At 31.7% G+C, this 22,797-nt stretch overlaps 1 protein-coding gene across 2 annotated transcripts in view; it reads left to right on the top strand.

The window, feature by feature from the left end:
- Window positions 1-22,797, top strand: part of LOC129941431 (uncharacterized) — a 182,687-nt gene that overhangs the window by 2,004 nt on the left and 157,886 nt on the right. The gene's annotated exons all lie outside the window — the stretch shown is intronic.

Raw genomic sequence — 22,797 nt, 5'->3', positions numbered from 1 at the left:
GCAAAAGATTGGTTTTTATATGTGATATATAAGATGAAGCCATTGAATTGTTAAAAAGCTTTTTGTTACTCTCAATCTTAAAACCGTCAATGAATGTTGAAAAATCTGAAAAGGTATGAAATGGTAACCTTTTTGTATAAATTGATGGATGAATATTATTAATTTTGATTGGAAAATTTTCTTGCATGTTTGAAATTTTTTTTAAAGAAGAAAAATTCTAGAAAATTATACATAGATAAGCTTTCTATGAACTAAACAAGATCTGCTGAAAGTAGGTACTGTATTTAAAAATGTTGAATGAGCAAAAATTCTATATGTCACAGAGCTGTATGTCTTCAAATCATTATTTCGAAATACTGTGTATGTACTTATGTAGTTTTAGAATACTGTACATATTTTAAAATGCTGTATATCTATAAAATCTTAAAATGGAAATACAGCAATCTTATAAAGTGAATGTTAGAAAATTTGTTTTGCAGAATTATTAATATCCAAAGTTTTGATTTCCAGCATTATGTATCCTCAAAGCTTCAAATATGTACAGTATTTTGATACAAATTGTCCCATCGTTATTGTAATCAGTCAAATTTGTCAAATTGAAAATTTTCAGTGTTTAAGAATCTAAACTAAAAGTTTTTAGAGAGATGTATTTGTGTGTGCATGTACATATACGTACTTTAAAGGAGAAGACAGACTTTCAATTAGGGTGGGGAGGGGTCACACTTCTCACAGTTAACATAAACATGAGTTTTTGAGCAGCGCTTAAAAATGACTCTAATGTTCTTTAAATAACATAATGTGTACCTTCCCCTTACATTTACCTATACATATATATTTCAAGGAGTAAAGAGGCAACTTTAGTTATTAGATTATTTTAGAACATATTTGTTCAGCTAGATAGGGTCTAACTTTGTATTTGATTTGGACGACTCCCTACATATGAAAGTATTGCAAGATTCCATAAGGATTCTAAGTGTGCTATATTAAAGACCTAAATTACAATAGTTTAGAGGGTTTTTGGTGCATTTTACTCAAAAATGTGTTGAAACGTACCTTATTTCCAAAAATTATATATTCTCTTCTTGTCGGTATTTTTAAAAATGCAAACAAAAATATAAATTCAGGAACTTAGATAATTTTCGCCAGAAAATATGAACTTTTTTTAATACAAAAATATAACAAAATTTGTTAGAAAGAAATTGTTGGTTTTTTTCGACGTATTTTTTCATACTCTATTTTCGGGAGTCTAATCAGCTCCAAACTACGAGTAAGCACACTAATAACTATAGTAATTATCAGACTGCTTAATCGTAGATTGGAGCTGATGCTATAAGACAAATTCTAAACAATTAATTGTTTTTTATGAACCTTTTGAAAATATTTTGGTCTTAAAGGGTTCAAAAGCTAAGGTAAACAAAAAAGTTGGGGAGAAACTATAGTGTAGCATTCACAAATTATTCGTGGCAGGATCTCTTTTCACTACAGTTCTGGAGAGATGATTCAAAGATATTTAAAAAATAATTAATTAATTCATTATTTTTAATTAGCCATAAGTTTAACGAAAGTGTCACTTTGGCTGTGTTGGGATAATAATATTCTTGAAATTCGTGTTTAAAAGACAGTTTTAGAATGTCCAAAGCAAATTCACTTCAAAAAGTAAATTTCCTTAAACCTTAACCTAGTACCCGCGGCATGATGGTTAGTGCGTTGAACTGTCATGCGAGAGGTCTTGGGTGCGATCCCTGCCTGTGCCATTTAAAGTTTTATTCACGGGTTCTTCCTCCTGCAAGGAATTGACAAATTCTCCAAGAGTAATTCTTGTCATGAAAAAGTGCTTTCTCAAATTAGCCATTCGGATTCGGCATATAAACTGCAGGTCCTATCCATTCCTGCAATTACTCGCACAAAGAAATGGTTGAGAGTTGTAAATCACTAGGCCCGTTCTCTACGGAATGTTGCGCCACCTAATTTAATTTACATTTAACTTTTATTTAAAAAAAATTAACATAAATTACATAAATATTTTGTGATCTTATCAAAAAAAATCATATATTGGCACTTTTAGTACAAAGAAATGATTGTACACATAAAAAATGAGATCGGTTACAATAGGAACTTAAAATTTCAAATTTTTCTTATTAATTCTTATAAGCTAACATAACAAAGATTTAAATAAACATAAAAATGGAACAACAAAATTGCAAGGCACCATCATTAAAAATTTTTCGCGACAGCTACTGCAAATTTTGCTCACGCACTCTAAAAAAATTAGTTTTTTGCACATAAAACCTATAAATAAGCTGTCTTGCGTTTCCTTTTGGGATCAAAAGTGGAGCATGTTTAACGTGTTTTAAGGTTTTCTTCACTTGGTAAGCTTAATGAAACTTCATTAATTTAAAGCACAGGACGAATAGAGATTTTGATATCCCTCTGAAGGTGATCGTTTTGTACACGACGTTAAAAGTGCGGATTTGTAAGCTGTTCCGCCAAAATGTTCAAAAACTTGAGTCGGCTTTCAATCTTTTGGGTTTGATTGCTCAAGATCATGACGAAGTCATTCGATGCAGATATGTCTAGTAGTCTGTAAAATATAGTCAAAGGTCACCTCCGTGAACGACGGCCAGTGGAGTGATTTGGGCATCTTTGATCCAGTAGATCAATTGCTATTTTGTTTTTTTTTCTAGTACATTATTATTTCAGATTTTTTAGTTCTTTCGTTTACAGCTCTATTTCTCTTCGGCACATAAGATGACATGGTGATATCCTTGTAAAAACCAAAGAGCGATAATTCAATTGATCTCTGCCTGGATGGTTTGAACTCGGGAGGTATAACACGTTTGTTCTTTTTCAGAGTACTCACAAACGTCAGGGGTTTCGCTTTCAAGATGCTGATCAATTCTATTGATGAAAAACAATTATCAGCGGTAACGTTAATATTGGTTCCTTCAATTGGAGAGACAATGATAGAACGGCCTGAGTTGGTTTTGATAATCCCTTTCTTCTTGAGTCAAATATTTTCTATCAGAGTCTTTGCCGAAATAAATGTATGCATTGAGAAGATAACCATTCCTTGCATCTGTCATGCACATATTTTTTAGACCATGTGGTCTGGATATTTTTGGCATAAACATTTTGAATTTGCAGCGACCGCGAAAAGCCACAAATTGCAATCGTGTAAACTTTTTGACAGTTTTTTTACAAAACAATGAAAAAGTTCAGAAATAGGAGCAGACAAGTCAAATTCAGGGCGATGTTCTCTAGTCTCGACATCATCAAATCTTATAGTATTCATTAGAACTTCGAGTCTATTTTTACTAATAATGAAACGGTAAATTTTTTCGCCCCGTGACGTCAGTGTTATACCATGTTGTAATGCTCGTGATTTTCTTTGAATATGCTGTATACAACAAAAATCCAATAAAACCTTTAAGCTCTATAAGGTCTTAACAGTGGACATAAGTCTGCCTCTTATAATTTGTTCTGATTTTGTTTTAATTTTTTTATTCATATGTTGCCCTTTTTTCTGTAACATCTCATCTCTAAAAAAGAGGGTGGGATGCGACCCACACTGATAAATTTCCATCCCGTCTGTCGATTTGTCTTGCTTAAAAGTTTGTCTTTATGTACTCGTATCAATTTTTACCAAATTTGCGTATTTATGAAAAAACGGACTGTTGGATTTTTATATACAAATTACTGAATATCGAAAACAATATTTTCTGTGAAATAAAATAAGTTTGAAGCCAATATTTTAAATTTTTGAAAAGCTATTCGAGTCGAAAGTAAATTTTTACCAAGTTTTAGTATTGTTTTTTTTTAAGAGTTTAATTTTTGTTAAAAAAATTGTAAATTCGTTTTTTTTCAAAATTTTACCGAATGTTGAAAACAATATTTCTTATAAGATAAAATTAGTTTGAAGCCAATAGCTACAATTTCTGAAAAGATATTTGAGTCGAAAATCATTTTTTACCAACTTTTGTAAATTTTTTTCGGTTTTCAATTTTTTGTAAAAAAAACCGTCAATTAGATTTTTTTCAAAATGTTACTGAATGTTGACAACAATATTTTTTGAAAGATAAAAGTACATTAAAGCCAATATTTCAAAGTTTTGAAAAGATATTTGAGTCGAAAATCATTTTTTACCAACTTTTGTTAATTTTTTTCGGTTTTTAATTTTTTGTAAAAAAACTGTCAATTAGATCTTTTTTCGAAATGTTACTGAATGTTGACAACAATATTTCTTATAAGATAAAATAAGAATGAAGCCCAAATTTCAAGTTTTTTAAAAGATATTTGAATCGATATTCAATTTTTACGAACTTTAAGTAATGTTTTTTTTAGATTTTTATTTTTTATAAAAAAAATGTCAATTAGATTTTTTTCAAAATTTTATCAGATGTCAAAAACATTATTCTTCGTTGCACAAAGTTGTTTTGGAGATGAAATCATATTTAAGTCTTAAAATTTTGGACGTGACAAATTTGTTTTTTTCAGTTTTTTCGATTTAAATGGATTTTTTCCAAAAAATATACTTGTTTGTTATCACATTACAGTTTATTAACTAAAATTTAATTCAAGTCTTTAGCGTTTTTGGTTCGTAAGATATTTAAGGTTAACCAAAATTTGCACCTTTTTTACAAACTGCTATGGTAAAAAACCACCCACACAATTGTCTTGAGAGCCCTTTCTGCATCTTTCTGCCTTATTATCTGTATAACAAAATTTATTTAAAATCGATATCTCTTCTGGTTCTTGAGCTATGGAGGACGAAAAAAACGTCGCGAACGTACGGATGTACGGACGTACGAACGTACGTACACACGCACGCACAGACATCTTTCTTAAAATCTTTTATTTCGACTCTAGGGACCTTGAAACGTCGATAAATGTCAAAATTTTCAATTTGACAAATCGGACGCATTACAATAACTTCCTATGGGAAGTTAATAAAGGGCTCCAAATATCCAATTGTGTCGAAGATCTAATGAGCTGAAAAGCTGGTTTCACACCCGGCGTTTGTTGTATAACATGATGCTTTGTTCTTGAACGAGCTACGAGTATATTCGGCGTAGATGCTAAGCGAAAGTGATTTGCACCAACACTATTCTTCTTACCACGAGACAGCAAACCGGAAAGGGGAATAATATCATCCGAAGAATCACTTGAACTGTGTTGTGGAGAAGCTACTTCGTCATCAACCTCCATTTCAGAGCCAGGTTCACAGTCTTCATCTTCATACAGTGAGAAATCTTCTGTCACATCAGGTTCTATACCACTGCCAACCTCGGCTGATATATCTTCCTCATCAGACATCTCTTGCTGCACAAATCTCTCAATATTTTCGACGCTTATATTCATTTTCATCACAGAACTACCTACCTGCGGTCTCGGAGGCATCAGACATTTACTAACCTAGGTCAAGCGCCTTAATGACTGAAATACAAACACGCTTCAGCTTCGTCTTACGTTTACGAGTTCAGCCATAAGAATTGAATACATGCTATCGCAATAAAGCTTCGACCTCACGTTTCATTTGACAATCGTAAGGAAAAAACGCAATGTTACGTAATGTGACTCCAAACGGAAGCTCTAGTTCAAATTTGCTGAACATTTGCTTTGTCTGACAGCTCAACAGCTGTAAAAAAGTCAACAAACAAAATACATTTGCTTTTGGAGGGATTTAAATTGGTTATTGTAGGCTATGTATGATTCTTCGGCGATAAATTTAATTTTTTCAATTTCCAAAGCTCATATTTTTTTATTTTGAGAAAAAATAACAGCTGCTAATGACAGAAGTGCCATTTTAGAAATTTCATATTGGAAGTGTCATTCAAAGCAACCTCGAAGCAGGCCCAACATAACGCAGACGAAGCCGAAGCTGAAGCGTTTTTTTGTTTCAGCCATAACTTACCAAGCACGTGCGTGACACTGTTTCATGTATAGAAAAGGTACATTCGGATGCGTATTGTCGTACGACACACACACTGGGAAATATTTGTTTTTGAAAAATCGTTGCGGTTTGTAAGCCCGCTGCTAGGTGGTTAAGGTGGTTGATAAAACCTTAAACGCTTTTGTATTTTATACAAACATTTTAAGAAAAAGACACTTAGACTATTGATGTGCGTCAAAATAAAATAAAAAGGAATTAAAAAAGTGTTTCAAGAATTTAAAAACAACTTAGTATCAAATTGGCGATCTTTTATTCAAGGTTACTCTTAAAAAATCAAAATATTTGCTCTTTCTCCCGGAAAAGATCTTATGAAAATAATTTAAAGCATTACTTAAGAGTTGTTCCAATTTTAAATAGTGTGAAAACAAAGACTCCTACTAGCACGTGTATATCTAAATATTTATGAGTTTAAAGAAAAACATTGCAAAAACAACTTTATTCGAATTTTGTTTATAATTATATCACAGAAAAGTTATGCTTAAATTTAATAGAAACTAGTTTCCAAAGATTTTCTATATCAAAATAAAATAAATAAGTGAATCTACACCAAAAAAGTAAAAATTGATTTTCGATTCGGAAACTCTCACAAGCATAAGTGATAATATTTACTTCAAAATTATATAATTCTATTCAAAATATTGTTGTTCATAGAATCAATCAATATTGAAATAAAAACTTAACAAAAAAAATTGAATAATTGGTTTTCAACTAAAAATCTCGTGAACAAGGACTTTTAGTTATTTTTTTAGAATAAAATAATTGATAACTTTTTTTAACAAAATTCGAAAGCTTACAAAAACAAGAAGCTATTTGTGTACCTTGCACCCTTGCCTCTTTTTTCTTTTTGAGAAGATTCATGTGAATTCTTAGTAAAAATATCAATTAATCAACGAGCAGCGAATTTTTCTCGGAAAAAAATCTCAAGAATTGTATGTCTCTGAAAGAAGACTTCGAGATAAATTATTTAGCAAAATGAAAACGATTTAAACATTTTAGAATCTATTACAAAACCAAAATACATAGTTTATAAGTAATGTCCAAATGCAATTGCACACTCAAAGTAACTTATCAATGAATCTCATTTGAAACCCATTCCCAAGTCATTTGACTTAGAGACCGAGATAGATATACCGTAGCACTTGTGAGAACAGAACTTGACATAAAATACAACCATGAACGTAAAAAGGATATGGCAATGAATTAATCTTTCATATATTCACATCTTGGGATTTAAACTCTAAGTCCTGCTGCAAAACCCAAAGGATACAAATCTCCAGTTTCCAGTTTAATGTAGGATTTATATACTTTTGAATGTCAAAAATGTCACACGTTTTCCATTTTCCCATAAAGTAATGGATACTTTTGTTGTACATGAGTTGAGTTCGGGATAAACTACTGGGCAGGACTTTTTAAACCATTTATGCCCTTGGGTCTCCTTTTCATTTTTGATAATCTCAACAATACAAGTTGTAGAATCGAATGACTAGGTGCCTCTGTGTCATCACATTTTTCAAAATAAAATAAACACAAAATCTTTATCGAAACGACTATTGTCAAAATACAACTTTTTCGGATAGTTAGCAATTTCAAAAGAATTACCTAACTTCGAGCGAATCCTTATTGCCCTGGGAAAATCAAAGACTTTTACGCTGCTGTTGCCTTTAAATATTTCACACAGCTTAGTTTGGCCCTGAATCTGTGTACATTTCAGTCCCAGTTCACTTAAAATCTTATTTGCAACAAAATCTTATATTTTCGAAGCTAGGAAGGTACTTTTCCGTCATAATGTAAAAGTTTATGTGCAACAACATCGTTTGTTTTGCTATTGCACTTTCTGCTTCACTACCTGAATACCTTTGGTGTGTTGAGGATTCTTCTCGAGGTACTGTATGCAGGCACTATGCATGCATACTCTATGCATCCTGTCGAGAGTTTTCTCCAGATTTTAAGAGCATAAAATATTTTTTCTTATATATGGACCTTATGGTGCTTTTGAAAGTGCAACATAACAATGAAGGAGGTGAAAGCGCATCTCAAGGAGCGCTGAAGGAAATATAGTGAAGGAAACTTGGTTTTCTTTTCTATTTGAAATTTTAAAAAGGAAAACACTATCAAGAATTGCTCTTGTAGGTCGCATGCTTGTGTTGTTAATGTTTATAAAATAAAATTCATGGTCAATAAAAAGGTTTTAAACATAAAATTAAAATTATATAAAAAAGGAGGTGTTAAAAATGGGTGTTCAAATTAATTCCTACTTTTATTGGGTTTACTCTGGAAGTAAAGTAATGGGCAGGGAAATCAAACTGTCAATTTTGCGTAGAGTATTTTATGGAAATCGTAGGTTTAAGTTCTAAATATGTAAAATTTTTACAATTCAGTGCTAACTAACCATCTTAATATTTCTATAAGCCACATGCTTGTAAAAGATAAAGAATAAAATATCAAATTTTGTAATTTTGAATGTTTGATATTCAAACATTTTAAGTAGTTCCTGTATGTTGTCAATTTCCTAGCTTGAAATTGTTATGAATAATTGTTTTCAAAGTTTAAAACCCCTGTGAAGTACAGTAGAAACAAATATGACTAACAAGTACAACACATGCAGTAGAATCAAGTGTTATCATGGTCCCTATTTTATAAAAATCGAAAAATTTTGACATTTTTACAAATTTGTCACACTTGTCTTATAAATTGGTAATTTTGTCATAAATACATATTGACATTATCGTCGTGACAATTTTATTGAATAATCCTAAAATGTATTGTGATCGAAAAAACGGGGAAATTTAGAACAAAATCTTTACATTTTGTTTCAATCTTCTTCGTTTCTCAATCCATTTCTTTGATATTAGAAGAAACAGAACGTCGACACTCTTTCAAGGTCAAATGTCAAAGTATCAAAAGTGTTCCATATTTTTAACTTCCCATAGGAAGTTATTGTAATGGGTCCGATTTGTCAAATTGAAAATTTTGACATTTCTCGACGTTTCAAGGTCCCTAGAGTCGAAATAAAAGATTTTTAGAAAGATGTCTGTGCGTGCGTGTGTACGTACGTTTGTACGTCCGTACGTCCGTATGTCCGTACGTCCGTACGTCCGTACGTCCGTACGTTCGCGACGTTTTTTTCGTCGTCCATAGCTCAAGAACCAGAAGAGATATCAACTTCAAATAAATTTTGTTATACAGATAATAAGGCAGAAAGATGCAGAAAGGGCTCTCAAGAAAATTGCGTGGGTGGTTTTTTCACTATAGCAGGTTGAAAAAAAGGTGAAAATTTTGGTTAACCCTAAATATCTTACGAACCAAAAACGCTAGAGACTTGAATTAAATTTTATAAAATATATTGTAACGTGATACCAAACAGATATATTTTTTGAAAAAAATCAATATAACGGTTTTTTTTATAAATCAATAAAACTGAAAAAAAAAATTTGTCACCTCCAAAATTTTAAGACTGAAATATGATTTCATCTCTAAAACAATTTTGTGCAACGAAGAATAATGTTTTTGACATCTGATAAAATTTTGACAAAAATTGAATGGACAGTTTTTATTACAAAAAATAAAAACCTAAAAGAAAATGTATAAAAGTTGGTAAAAATTGATTTTCGACTCAAATATCTTTTCAAAACTTTGAGATATTGGCTTTATTTTACTTTTATCTTTCAAAACATCTTGTTGTCAACATTCAGTTAAAGTTTGAAAAAAATCGATTAGACAGTTTTTGTACAAAAAATTAAAAACCGAAAAAAAAATTAACAAAAGTTCGTAAAAAATGATTTTCGACTCAAATATCTTTTAAAAACTTTGAGATAATAGATTCTAACTAATTTTTTCTTATAAGAAATATTGTTTTCAACATTAGGACAAATTTTGAGAAAAATCGAATTGACAGTTTTTTTACAAAAAATAAAACTCTAAAAAAAACAATACCTACTAAAACTTGGTAAAAATTTACTTTCGGCTCAAATAGCTTTTCAAAAATTAAATATATTTGCATCAAACTTATCGTATTTCACAGAAAATATTGTTTTCAATATTCAGTAATTTTTATATAAAAATCCAACAGTCCGTTTTTTTCATAAAAAATAAAATCTACAAAAAATAGAGCGCAAATTTGGTAAAAATACATATAGACAAACTTTTAAGCAAGACAAATCGACAGACAGGATGGGAAGTTATCAGTGTGGGTCGCATCCCAGCCTCTTTTTCGATTTGATATGGGATGACTGGTGTAATCTGTCAATTTTTTTGGTCCATAACAACTGTGCCCTTATATTAAGGCATAAGGAAGTGGCTACAATCCATTTTCCAATCTTCTTGCTAATGAACTGTTTCTGAGAACCTCAGCATCGTAAATGGATCCTGGCCACAAGTTGGTGCCTCAATTTTTATTAAAGAACTTCAAATTTAGCAAGACATAAAAAATTTGCAAAAGCTCCTGTAACGTAATAAAGTCCAACGTTCAGCCTGCCTATGTATAAGCGGATCGCTTTGCACGACCCTGTATGCAGCACTGGACACCTTGCTCTACCTTACACCTCTTGACATATTTAGCAAACAAATAGCTCCAAGCTCTGCTATTCGCCTCAATGCTTCGTCGCAGTGGACTAACAACAACATTGGCCAGTCCGTAATTCTAAGGTACTTCGAATCAATTCCAAAGCACACAGACTACACCATCCCCCAACTACAATTCGACAGGTATTTCCAGATTTCCATACCTACCAGATCTTTTTGGGAGAATATTACATTCTTAGAGGATGAGTCAATCCACTTTTACATAGATGGGTCAAAAACCAAAGAAGGGGTTGGTGGTGGTGTGTACTCTGAACGACTGAAATTAAGTCTCTCATTCCGCCTTCCCAATCATTGTAGCGTGTTCCAGGCGGAACTTTTGGCGATTAAGGAAGTCTTGTCTTGGCTCAAAGAAAACGTGATATCAACATCTGATATCCGTATTTTCTCCGACAGCCAGGCCGCTATCAAATCTCTGGACTCTGTCTCTACAAACTCTATAACAGTCCATAACTGTAGAGCATCTCTAATGGAGATGACGCAACAGTTTAATATTCACCTTTGCTGGGTGCCGGGCCATAGAGACATTCCAGGTAACTGTAAGGCAGATGAACTCGCCAGGAACGGTACAGTACAGCCCATCCTACCACGTTTGGCAAGTACTGGCATACCAATCGCTACTTGTAAACTGCTACTAAAGCAAGACGCTGCGAGGAAGGCAGGCACCAGGTGGACCAACATCACCACGTGTCAAGCTACAAAAAACATCTGGCCAAAACTGGATTTAAAACGTTCAAGGTGCTTGGTCTCTCTAAGCAGATCGCATATAAGCTCGATAATAGGTGTCATAACCGGACACTGTCTCAAATGACTTTTGCAGAAGCTGTATGGACGAGGAAGAGGAAGAAATGGTTCCTTATCTTCTCTGCACATGCCCTGTACAACTGAAAGAAGATCTGTACGAAACTAGTACATTTTTGGAAAAAAAATCCTATTAACGGTTTTTTTTTATAAATCAATAAACAAAACAAAATCTAGAAAAGATAGTCCGCGAATTCCGTAGAAATTGATGTTCGGTTTTTGATATCTCTCAAATCAATTGCATTCGTCCAATTTGTAAAAATTTAAGAAATGCTACTAAAATTCGTAAAACAATTTTTTTCGACTAACAATCTATTTAACAAAACTAGATTTTCAAACTAAACTATTTCTTAATATGACAAATATCGTTGGTAATTTTAAAATTTGTAAGAATAATTCAACTAACAACTTTTGTTGTTGTTACCTTTTGAATTATGAATTGAACCCAACTCAACTAAGTTTTAAATTACACGGAAATTAAAATTATTTGTATTTGCTGAATGAAAAACAGGAAAGAAAAATACATTCAATTTAAATGATTCCTTCTATTACCTTAACATATCCTCTTCTGAATTCCGTTAAATTGTGTAAAAAAAAATGTCAAGTGTATCAAAGTTAAAAGACGGACCGCATGGATTCATTGTATATGTAAAATCTAAAACAATCAGATAACGTAGGGCATTTTGTAGAAAGAATTTAATTACACATTGACCCTGCATTGAAAGTGGGGCAACTCTTAAACTGTACTTAACTTTTTATCGAAATCAAAACAAACCTCTTTGAAAAATGTATTATTTGTAAGTTAAGTAAGTTAAGTAAACAATATTAGTAACTATTTCGTTTTTATAAAGCAACAAATGTGGGTTGCCTCTTTTTTTGATGAAAGTTCTTCAATTAAGTATTTTATTCATGGATCTTTTCTTTTGTCCTCTTAATTTCTTGAAATTAAACAAAATTGTTATATTATACTTACAATTTTGAGAACAATTCCAGATAGAAATAAACTCAGAAAGGTTATTGTAAACTAACAACGGACGGCAGTAAATTGAGCTTTTCATTTTCTCTATTAACAATTTTATTTGTGTTTCACTTAAATTTAATAACAAAGAAACATTAACAGAATTTAGTAGATTAAGATGCCAAAAAACAAAGATATTTTGCTAAACAAGTTTCTGTTTTTTCTAGGAATAAAGTCATTAAGTATCTTGAGAATTTTGCTTGCGTTCACTTGTAAGAAATTTGAACATTTTCCAAGAAAACTTATAGTTTATTAAAAGATCCTGAGATCACTCTTAGAAATACATACGAAAGATATAAACTTTTTGATTTAAACTTTTATTTGATATTATTTTAAAGATAATTTTTATAAAATTATGATTTTAGTACATTTTTAAAATTTGGTTATAAATAATTAACTTAATTTTAAAAGAATGAAATTCCTGTAATTATTCAATAATTTAATTTTTTTTTGTTATTTTTTAACTTTCTATTTCTTATTTTTCCATTTAAACTGTTTAAAGTTTTAAATTCTATCTACGTTTAAACGTACTTTTGTAAATAAACTTCATATTTTAAGAACGAAGAGAGATATAAATTTGGGCTCAATTTTATTTATTTATATTTCAAAAAAAAAAACAAAGTATTTTTTGTCAGCTCGTATAATACAGGGTTATTAATTTTTTGATTTCAAAAGTAAACGTAAGTTATTCATGATATTTCTTTTTTATTATAAAGTATGAACGTTGACATTATGTATGGAACTCTACATCATTCAAATGAGCATCACGCGAATTGTTGCAACATAGATTCTTTTGAGATAAATTTGGAAACTTGACACAGCTATAACTTACCAAATGTAGGTGTTTAATTTCTCAAGAGTTAAAAGTTTATCTGCATGAACACTGTCTTTTTCGAAAACCACAAAAAATCCAATCTCATGATCTTGTTGCCAATTAATATCCCCACAACATGTTTCTTGCAATATAGCCATATTCGCCCGAGTTGTTTGGCATGTGGCACCGTCTAGTTGAAACCACATATTCTCCAATCTCCAAGGCGTATTCTTCAACAGTGGATACAACAAAGTCACTTATCATACGATCATAACGCTCTGAAATGGCGGTGACAGTTGTTCTTTCGTAGTTTTCGACGAAAGAGTGCGCTAAACAGCGACTTTTTGTGTATGTAATAGCCTCTTTTCAATTTGTATTTGGGTTCTCAGAACCCAAATACACACCCACTGATTGAGAAATGTGTTTTGTCGCTGAAGAAAATGTTGTCCTATTGTTCAATCATCCATTCGACATATCTACAACGTTGTATATGGTCAGTTGGCTTCAGTTGTTGTGTGACCTGGACTTTATTTCAATGCAGACAGGCCCAATTCCTGAGAACGACGAGGAATCGACACATTCGGGTCATGTGGCTGTGGCAGAATGACCATTATTGTAATAGGTTTTAACAATTTGTATGCATTATGCTAGAGTTAAACGATCAATTTTGGTAAATATCAGACTTTTAACTAAAAAAAAACTGGTTTAAGAATTTAGCTTGACCGATGTTTAATTCTAGCCCTTTACTTTCAAAATGGATAAATCGTTATATAAACCAAAATTGATTTAGCCTTCCAATCAGTTTTATACCACAACAAACCACGAAAATTGCCAAGAATATTTTTTGTAATAAAAAATAAAAACCTACAAAAGATACTACAGGTTACAATTTAATTTTCGCTTCAAAAATCATGAGATAAAGGAAACTTATTGACTTCAAACTAGTTTCATCTCCTACAAAATATCATTTGGCAAAATTACTACTAAATTGTCTTACATTGTGTCTCAAATATCTTAACAGAAAACAGATATGAATTTAATTTTTAAAAAATGTTCTTCAAATTACAATATCAACAATAAAAACATCATTTGAAAAAAATTTAAAAGCACCCATTGTATTTTTAACTTCCCATAGGAAGTTATTGTAATGGGTCCGATTTGTCAAATTGAAAATTTTGACATTTCTCGACGTTTCAAGGTCCCTAGAGTCGAAATAAAAGATTTTTAAAAAGATGTCTGTGCGTGCGTGTGTACGTACGTTCGTACGTCCGTACGTCCGTACGTTCGCGACGTTTTTTTCGTCGTCCATAGCTCAAGAACCAGAAGAGATATCGACTTCAAATAAATTTTGTTATACAGATAATAAGGCAGAAAGATGCAGAAAGGACTCTCAAGAAAATTGCGTGGGTGGTTTTTTTACCATAGCAGTTTGAAAAAAAGGTGAACATTTTGGTTAACCCTAAATATCTCACGAACAAAAAAAGCTAGAGACTTAAATTAAATTTTTTATAATATATTGTAACGTGATACCAAACAAGTATATTTTTGAAAAAAATTAATATAACGGTTTTTTTTAAAAATCAATAAAACTGAAAAAAAAAATTTGTCACCTCCAAAATTTTACGACTGAAATATGATTTCATCTCCAAAGCAATTTTGTGCAACGAATAATAATGTTTTTGATATTTGATAAAATTTTTAGAAAAATCTAATTGACAGTTTTTTTATAAAAAATAAAAATCTAAAAAAAACATTACTCAAAGTTGGTAAAAATTGAATATCGATTCAAATATCTTTTTAAAAACTTAAAATTTAGGATTCAAACTTATTTTATCTTATGAGGAATATTGTTTTCAACATTTTGAAATTTTTTGAGAAAAATCGAATTGACAGTTTTTTTACAAAAAATAAAAACCTAAAAAAAAATGAATAAAAGTTGGTAAAAATTGATTTTCGACTCAAATATCTTTTTAAAACTTTGAGATAGTAGCTTCTAATTAATTTTTACTTATAAGAAATATTGTTTTGAACATTAGGACAAATTTTGAGAATTGTCGAATTTGCAGTTTTTTTTACAAAAAATAAAAACATTAAAAAAAAATGTATACAAGTTGGTAAAAATTGATTATCGACTCAAATATTTTTCCAAAAATTGTAGATATTGGCTTTTAACAACTTTTATCTTTCAACAAATATTGTTGTCAACATTCAATAAAATTTTGAAAAAAATCGAATTGACAGTTTTTGTGCAAAAAATTAAAAACCTAATAAAAATTTACCAAAAGTTGGTGAAAATTGATTTTTAACTCAAATATCTTTTCAAAAACTTAAAATATTTTCTTTAAACTAGTTTTATCTTATAAGAAATATTGTTTTCAATATTCGATAAAATTTTGAAAAAAATTGAATTGACAGTTTTTTTTACAAAAAATAAAAATCTAAAAAAAAAACAATTCTAATACTTTGTAAAAATTTACTTTCAATTTAAATAGCTTTTCAAAAATTAAAAATATTGGCTTCAAACTCATTTTATTTCAATATTGTTTTCGATATTCAGTAATTTGTATATAAAAATCCAACAGTCCGTTTTTCCATTAAAAAAAATCTACAAAAAATAGTACGCAAATTTGGTAAAAATTGATACGAGTACATATAGACAAACTTTGAAGCAAGACAAATCGACAGACGGGATGGGAAGTTATCAGTGTAGGTCACATCCCAGCCTCTTTTTGTGTTTTTTTCGTGTTGCTTTCAGTGAAAGAAATGTACCCGTTTATTTTAGAGAAATAAAAAAGCCATCTTTTAGAAATCAATTGAAGTCACTTCATATAAACAAACTTGTTTTCCAGCAACATTTAATTTGGGCTTAATAAGCCTCCAAATTCAAACACAAATAAAAGAAAGCAATCTTTTTTGAATGCAATCATTTATGACTTTAATAATAATTCAAAGATTACATTCATTGAATTCTTATAGACTGGAACTTCAAAATTTCCAGTCATAAATCATTTCAATTTTTAAAAATTGCAATAATTTGTTCCCAATTGACTTCAATTGCATTTGTCTGCATTTCGCGTTCAATTGCAGCTTGTTCGTACTTTTGTAATCCTTTTATTAAATTAAATTATCAATCTTTAAGATATATATAAATGATTGGTGCTTGCAAAAAGTTATAGTCTTTAACTGAATTCAATGAATGCAATCAATAAGTTGAATTCAATTAACGATTGATAATTATATTATTCCATTACTAAGCTCAATTTTTGTGTTTTTGATGCGATTTACTAAAGGCATATATTTATATGCTTTATATATATGATCTAATTGTAAATAAAGTTTATAAATCTCGTAATTATTTGCTAATAAATTGGATCCCATTAATGCTGACTTATACATGAAATTTTCAATTATAGAAAAATATGTCTATTTTTATCATTTGTTTTTTCCTCTCCATCAAATTTCGCATGACTTACCGAAAAAATTGTAACGCAACTCAAACAAAAAAAGCCACTTAACTGGAATATTTTCAAGCCACCAATACTTAAGTCTTAATAAATAATGCAAAAATTACTCTTCGTTACTTGCATGCACTTTTACCAAAGGTACATGTACAATATTTCTTTTTATAGTTTCGTCCTCTTTGAAGTCTTTATTTCTTGAAAATCTAGTTGAAAACTATACCTTCTTCTATTACTAGCTATAAAAATAAAATACAAGTACTGTCGTCGTCGTTGGTAGTTTCATTCGAGGCATTTTTTTGTTTCTATATCAAGTTTGTTTGCAGTTTCTATAAATAAAAATACACTCCGAGCAACAAAAACAACACCAACAACTAAAAGACAAACAAACAAAAATATCAACAAAAACTTATTTGGTAATGAAATGAAATGAAATTGGTTCTTTTAGCTTTTTCCGAATATATAGAAGGCACTTCTTCCATATTATTACCTTAAAGCTATAGAAATGAAGGAAAACCAAGTACTCCCATAGAGGAAAAGTTTACCTCCTTGATTGTTTGTTTTTCGTCCACCAGATGTTTATATAAAAGTATATACATATTTTACAGTTTAGCTATATGTACCTGCATATATAAAATATTCAAAAATATAAGAACAAAATGTCCTTTTTCAGAAACTTTATCATAAAAGTCTTAAATTTGGATTGAACACTGACTGACTGAATTTAAAAAAAAGGAAAGGAAATGTATTCCCATATCAATTTGATACTCAAGGAAGCTTTTCAAAATTAAAGTCAGTATGGGAATAAAGGTGTCTGATTATGATATTTTTTCCTTTTAAAAGGATTCAGGATGTGGGTTGGTACATATACATATTTTTCGTTTTTAAGAGAAACAGAAGTTACCAAAGCACAAATGCGATGATATCTGATTTTTGAAGAAAGATTGCTCTTTCCTTATTTTTGATATCTAATGATTGAAGTGCTGAAGAATCTTGATGTTTGTTGTAGGAAGATGGAAAAGCTGTGGTATATAGTGCAGGTGTGTTTTATGTAGGAAATTTAATTTCACAATATTGGAAACATAAATCATGAACGAGGACTCATTATTCATTAGTTTGAGGCCTTTTTGCGTTCATCATCTTCATCATCAGGGAGGCTTTTGGTTGTCAGAATAATTTAATTCAACAAAATCATTACGACTCAAAAGAATAGGGCTGATGGATTTCACAGAACCCCCCTCCTCAGAAAAACTTGCTCTCAGCACACGACATGACTGTGTCATCATAATTTCTAGCGCAACATTTGTTTTTATAAGTCAAAGTTTTTCACAGCTTTTACATAGAGAGAAGAAAAATGTCAAAGAATTTCGCATGTAAATTATAAATTCCTCATGCCAGCAAATAAAGATGGGCCGGGGGGTTGTTTCATGATAATTCTAGTTCACGGTATCGGGGTTATACCAACCCCACCATCAGGATATATACTTCCTTTTTCTAAATCCTTTTTTCATGCAACAGCTAACAAAGTCAAGGCCGTATATAGTCGCAAATGCTCTCTATCCACAATCTAAGAGAAAGTATATAGGTGGAAACCACCAGAGAAGCCAGCGCAGAGCTTCTGCCATACCACTCAATGAATCTCCAGGAAAATATACACTTTTCTAGTTTATTCATTTTCTTTTTTGTTATTGTTTTTTAAGTTTTTTGAAATATTTATTGCTGCAGAGTTAGGTAAGACGTATACAAAAAAAGTAGCTCAAAGTAGTATTTTTTCGTATCCTTTTGTATGTCCTTATGACGTAGCTAGACTGCGTATTGACTCCGATGGGTTGTTTTTCATTTCTTCGTCGTCCTGCAGCAGCAAAGGATATAAAAATAGGCGGGATGAATTCTAGAATAATGAATTATTTTGCACAATAATGCAGGTTAGTTTTTTTTCTTTTTTATTCGAGTATGATGTTGAGGTTGGCACTGGCATATCTAATCTCAAGCTCAAGTTCAACAGGGAAACGTGTTCTTCTCGTTTTTGCTTTGAGAAGCAATAAAAGTCAAGGATTACATTTTTTCTCAGGTTTTATTTTTTGTATTTCATCCCGCAGTCAGTGTCACAAATCAAACTTAAAGGCGACTGACACGTATGGATTTTTTACATTAGCTATGTATATGGAACGTATAAATGAATATATTTTTGTGTAGAGAAATTGTATACTTAAACGTGCCAACATCATTTTTCATTATTTCATCCTTATATTTTGTACGATATTCTGTACATATATACAATATACATACCTCTTGGAGATTTATTTATGGTTTATCGTTTGCTTTATATAGAGTAATCGATAAAATTACTTATAAGAGTTTATATTTATGTGTACATACATCTGTGTAATGCATATGTGAGCGGAAATTGGAAACAGTTTGATGTGATAAAGCCCTATTGGGACCATTGCGAGCCTGATCTGTAATTTTGTTTTTATTTTATTTAGAAGATAATTTCCTTAATGGAAGTGTTTCAGAAGTTAAGCATTATTTATATTTATTCTGCATTAAAATATTCCCCAGAGGAATTCATACATATTGTAAGTAATCTGTCATCACAAAAATTGTTATCAAATACAAAAAAGTACGCATACGCCTAAGTGTACGTTGATAAATAAATATAAGTTAAATCTGCGAAAATCGTATTTTAGCTTAAACCGAGCAAATGTATAACAACACGATTTCAGCGCCACCTATACAAGAAAATATTCCCATCAAATCTAGTAGAACAGAAAAACACTGAATCAGCAAAACCTTGTTTATAGTTTTTCTCTGTTCTTTTGATATTTTATTACTTACTTATTTACTTAAGGTGGCACTACAGTCCTGTGTGAAATAGGGTCTTACCCAACAGACTCCTCCATCTAGTTCGGTCCCTGGCTAGATGTTTTCAGTTTCGTGCTTCAAGTCAGGTGAGGTCACTTTCCACTTGTGCGCGCCACCTGGTTCGCGGTCTTCCTCTACTGCACTGTCCTATGGGTGTGGATTCGAAGACTTTTCGGGCAAGGGCAATTGTTTCCATGTGTTCTACGTGACCCAAGCATCTCAGTCGTTGGACTTTTATTCTTCTGGCTAAGTCTACGTCGCTGTACAGTCTATAGAGCTCGTCGTTTCATCTTCTTTTCCACTCATCTTTTATACCTATACATACGTACGGGACCGTAGATATCGCTAAGAAGTTTTCTCTCGAAGCGACCCAAAGGGTTTTTATACGCTTTTGTCATAGACGCTTTGTTTAATCGCAGCGTTGATATTATTTTCTGCGTTCATAGCGGAGCCTAGGTATACGAAGTCCTTAACTACTTTAAATTACGTCTGTCGATAGTGATGTTCTTACGTCGGTATTACAGGTAATTTCTTGATGACAGCATGTACTTTGTTTTGCCCCCATTAACCGTTAAACCCATTTTTGTCGCCTCTGCCTTAATACTCACAAAAGCCCCATTGACATCACGCTGAGTTCTTTCGATTATGTCAATGTCATCAGCATATGCTGTGATGTTTGAAAGTTAGTGCCTCTGCACTATTCTCTCAAGTACGATGTTAAAGAAATCACATGACAGCACATCATCTTGTCCAAAGCCATTTTTGACATCGAAAGGTTTTGTTTAGTTGTTTCCAACCTTAATAGACCAGAGCCATTGCTCCATAGTCAACCTGCACAAATAGACGAGTTTAGCAGTGGTGCCAAAACCAGACAGTTCGTCCCTGTAGACGCTATTCAATGCGGCCTTGAAATCGATGAAAAGATTGTGGGTGTCGATTTGGTGTTCTTTGAAAAACAATACTGAGGTTTCATTCATCGGGCATGCTTTCTTCAGAACATATCTCACAGGTAAGTTGGTGCATGCACCTAACCAAATTATCTCCAGCTTCTTTGAAGAGCTCGGCATTCAAGCCATCTGCTTCAGCGGCTTTTTTAGACTTCAGCTAATATATGGCAATCTTTATTTCGTCAAAGTCGGTAGAACGGGATTGTTGGCTTTCGTCGTCTATGTTGAATGGATCATCCTTCCTGACCGCGGAATTCGATTCGTCGTCACTGTTAAACAATCTTCATATCCTCAGCATTTACTGCGGTTCCACTATAACCGCACTTCGACAGCACGCTTTTCGTGCTAATTTTTTTCCTTTTGAGAAGTCGGTATTCCTCACGCCTCTGCTGCTTATTGAGCTCGTGAGCAGCGCCGCTTTGCGTGATTGTTGGGGGCTGCTTGAAACTCAGCACGTCAGGGGCGACTTCTCTGATTGCATCGTGACAATGTTGCCACTGATACATTGTGTTGTCGGCACAGAACTTCAAAAGACTTTACTTGTGACTAGGTCGGAGGAGAATTTGGCGAATTCTTGTGATTTTAGCCGTTCGATGTTGTGTCTTTTCCCAGCATCTACCTGCTTTGCGTTGGGTCTGTAAACCTGAAGTGCTTACTTGGTTACAATTAGGTAGTGGTTAGCTCTAAGGAAGGTTCAGACATCCATGGTTCTCGAAGCGTGTCTATTGTCGATTGCAAATATAGTCAATTTGGCAGACGGTAGATTGATCTAAGTGTGGAAAACGCGTTCTGGCTGGCATGACGTTTCACGCCGCATCTTAATCGGTAAGCCTGAATCCGTTGTCTGTTTTTTTCTGATTATTCCACCAAAGATATCCTCCCTTCCTAGCTTGGCACTTAAATTGCACAAGGCAGTTTAATATCGTAGCTAGGACACTTCTCATATGTTTTGTCCAAGAGCGCGAAGAACATATCCTTGGTGTTGTTGTTTTTTTCTTCTGTGGAGGCATGTGGACATATTATAAGGCGCTTGTTGACACACCTATACTGACTCATCCCATCGCAGTTCTTATATGGCGTAAATGTCTGCCTTATAGCAATCTAGGGCCTTCGCTAATTCTTCGGCTGCACGTGGTACTATGAAGAGAGCTGACATTCCACGTGCATATCAGAAGTTCGTTGGCCTTTATTCATTTGCGTGGGTTGTCAACAGTAAATCCGTCCGTATCCGGCACTTGCTTAACAATTGGGTTTTCTGTATGCAATCAGGAAGTCACCCTGAAGCATGATCTTCAACCTGAAGGTCCTTGATTTAATTCGAAGGGCAAGACCCGGCGTAACTGCTCCTTACACGCCCGGGCTTCGAACATATAGTAGTAGTAGTAGGTGTTAACTAAGTAGTTCAACGTAACTGAAACTTTAAACGCCACCGTTGATTCCATCTTGGAATCCACTACTGTATGCATGAAAGAAGAAGTGCCTTAATAAAAACCATACGCCAAAATTAGTGAAACAAAAATAATTTTAAGTCCATATCATTATTTTTTGTAAACAATTTGGGGCCTAACAACATTTTTCTTAAAAGTTTCAACTGATTTAATTTTATTTTGTACAAAAAAAATATCTTTACGTATTCTTATTTTAAAAAAAAAGAACATGGTTTTAGAATCTTAGGACTTTCAAAAGTCAAGGAATGTCAACATTTTTAATTCGACAATTACCATAATAAAGAGTTTTTATTTTTATATTTATATAAATACTTTTGCATTTTAAAAATTGACTTTTTCGAATAAAAAGAAAATAACTATAAAAGAAATTTCTTTGTTGACTTAACAAAAATACAGTAATTATTTGTTTATGCAACATTAAGTCCTCAAATGGGCTATGCAAACAAATTATATGACCACCAGAAAATATGAAATAAAACAACATTAAAGTATTGTAAATCATATTTTATTTGCTATCATTATTGTGAAATATTGGTCATTTAAAGGCGATAGAAAAAGTAATCTTTATATCATTAAATGCCAGATACCTCAAACATTAAATTGATGAGACAGTAAAAATTAATCGAACAAACAAGTTATCGAATTAAGTTGGCAATTTAAACCATCATTTTTACATTATTTATCAAGAATAATTTTCGAAATATAGTTTCTGGTCTAGTAGGCAAAATATTTTTTAAGATAAAGATTTAAAAAAATGTTAAATTTGTATTTTATAATACTTTGTGTCTTATTCAAAAATCATCGTATTGAAATAAATTTATAATAATCTAGAAAAAGTTTGAAATATTTTAAGTAGTAAGGATGTGGATGTTACATATAAAAGATTTCAAATCCAAAATTAAAGTCTTAAATTTAAAG

The sequence above is a fragment of the Eupeodes corollae genome, chromosome 1 (assembly GCF_945859685.1).
Source record: "Eupeodes corollae chromosome 1, idEupCoro1.1, whole genome shotgun sequence".
NCBI lineage: Eukaryota > Metazoa > Arthropoda > Insecta > Diptera > Syrphidae > Eupeodes > Eupeodes corollae.
Note: the sequence above shows the minus strand (reverse complement) of the source record. Positions and strands in the feature narration are given on the sequence as shown.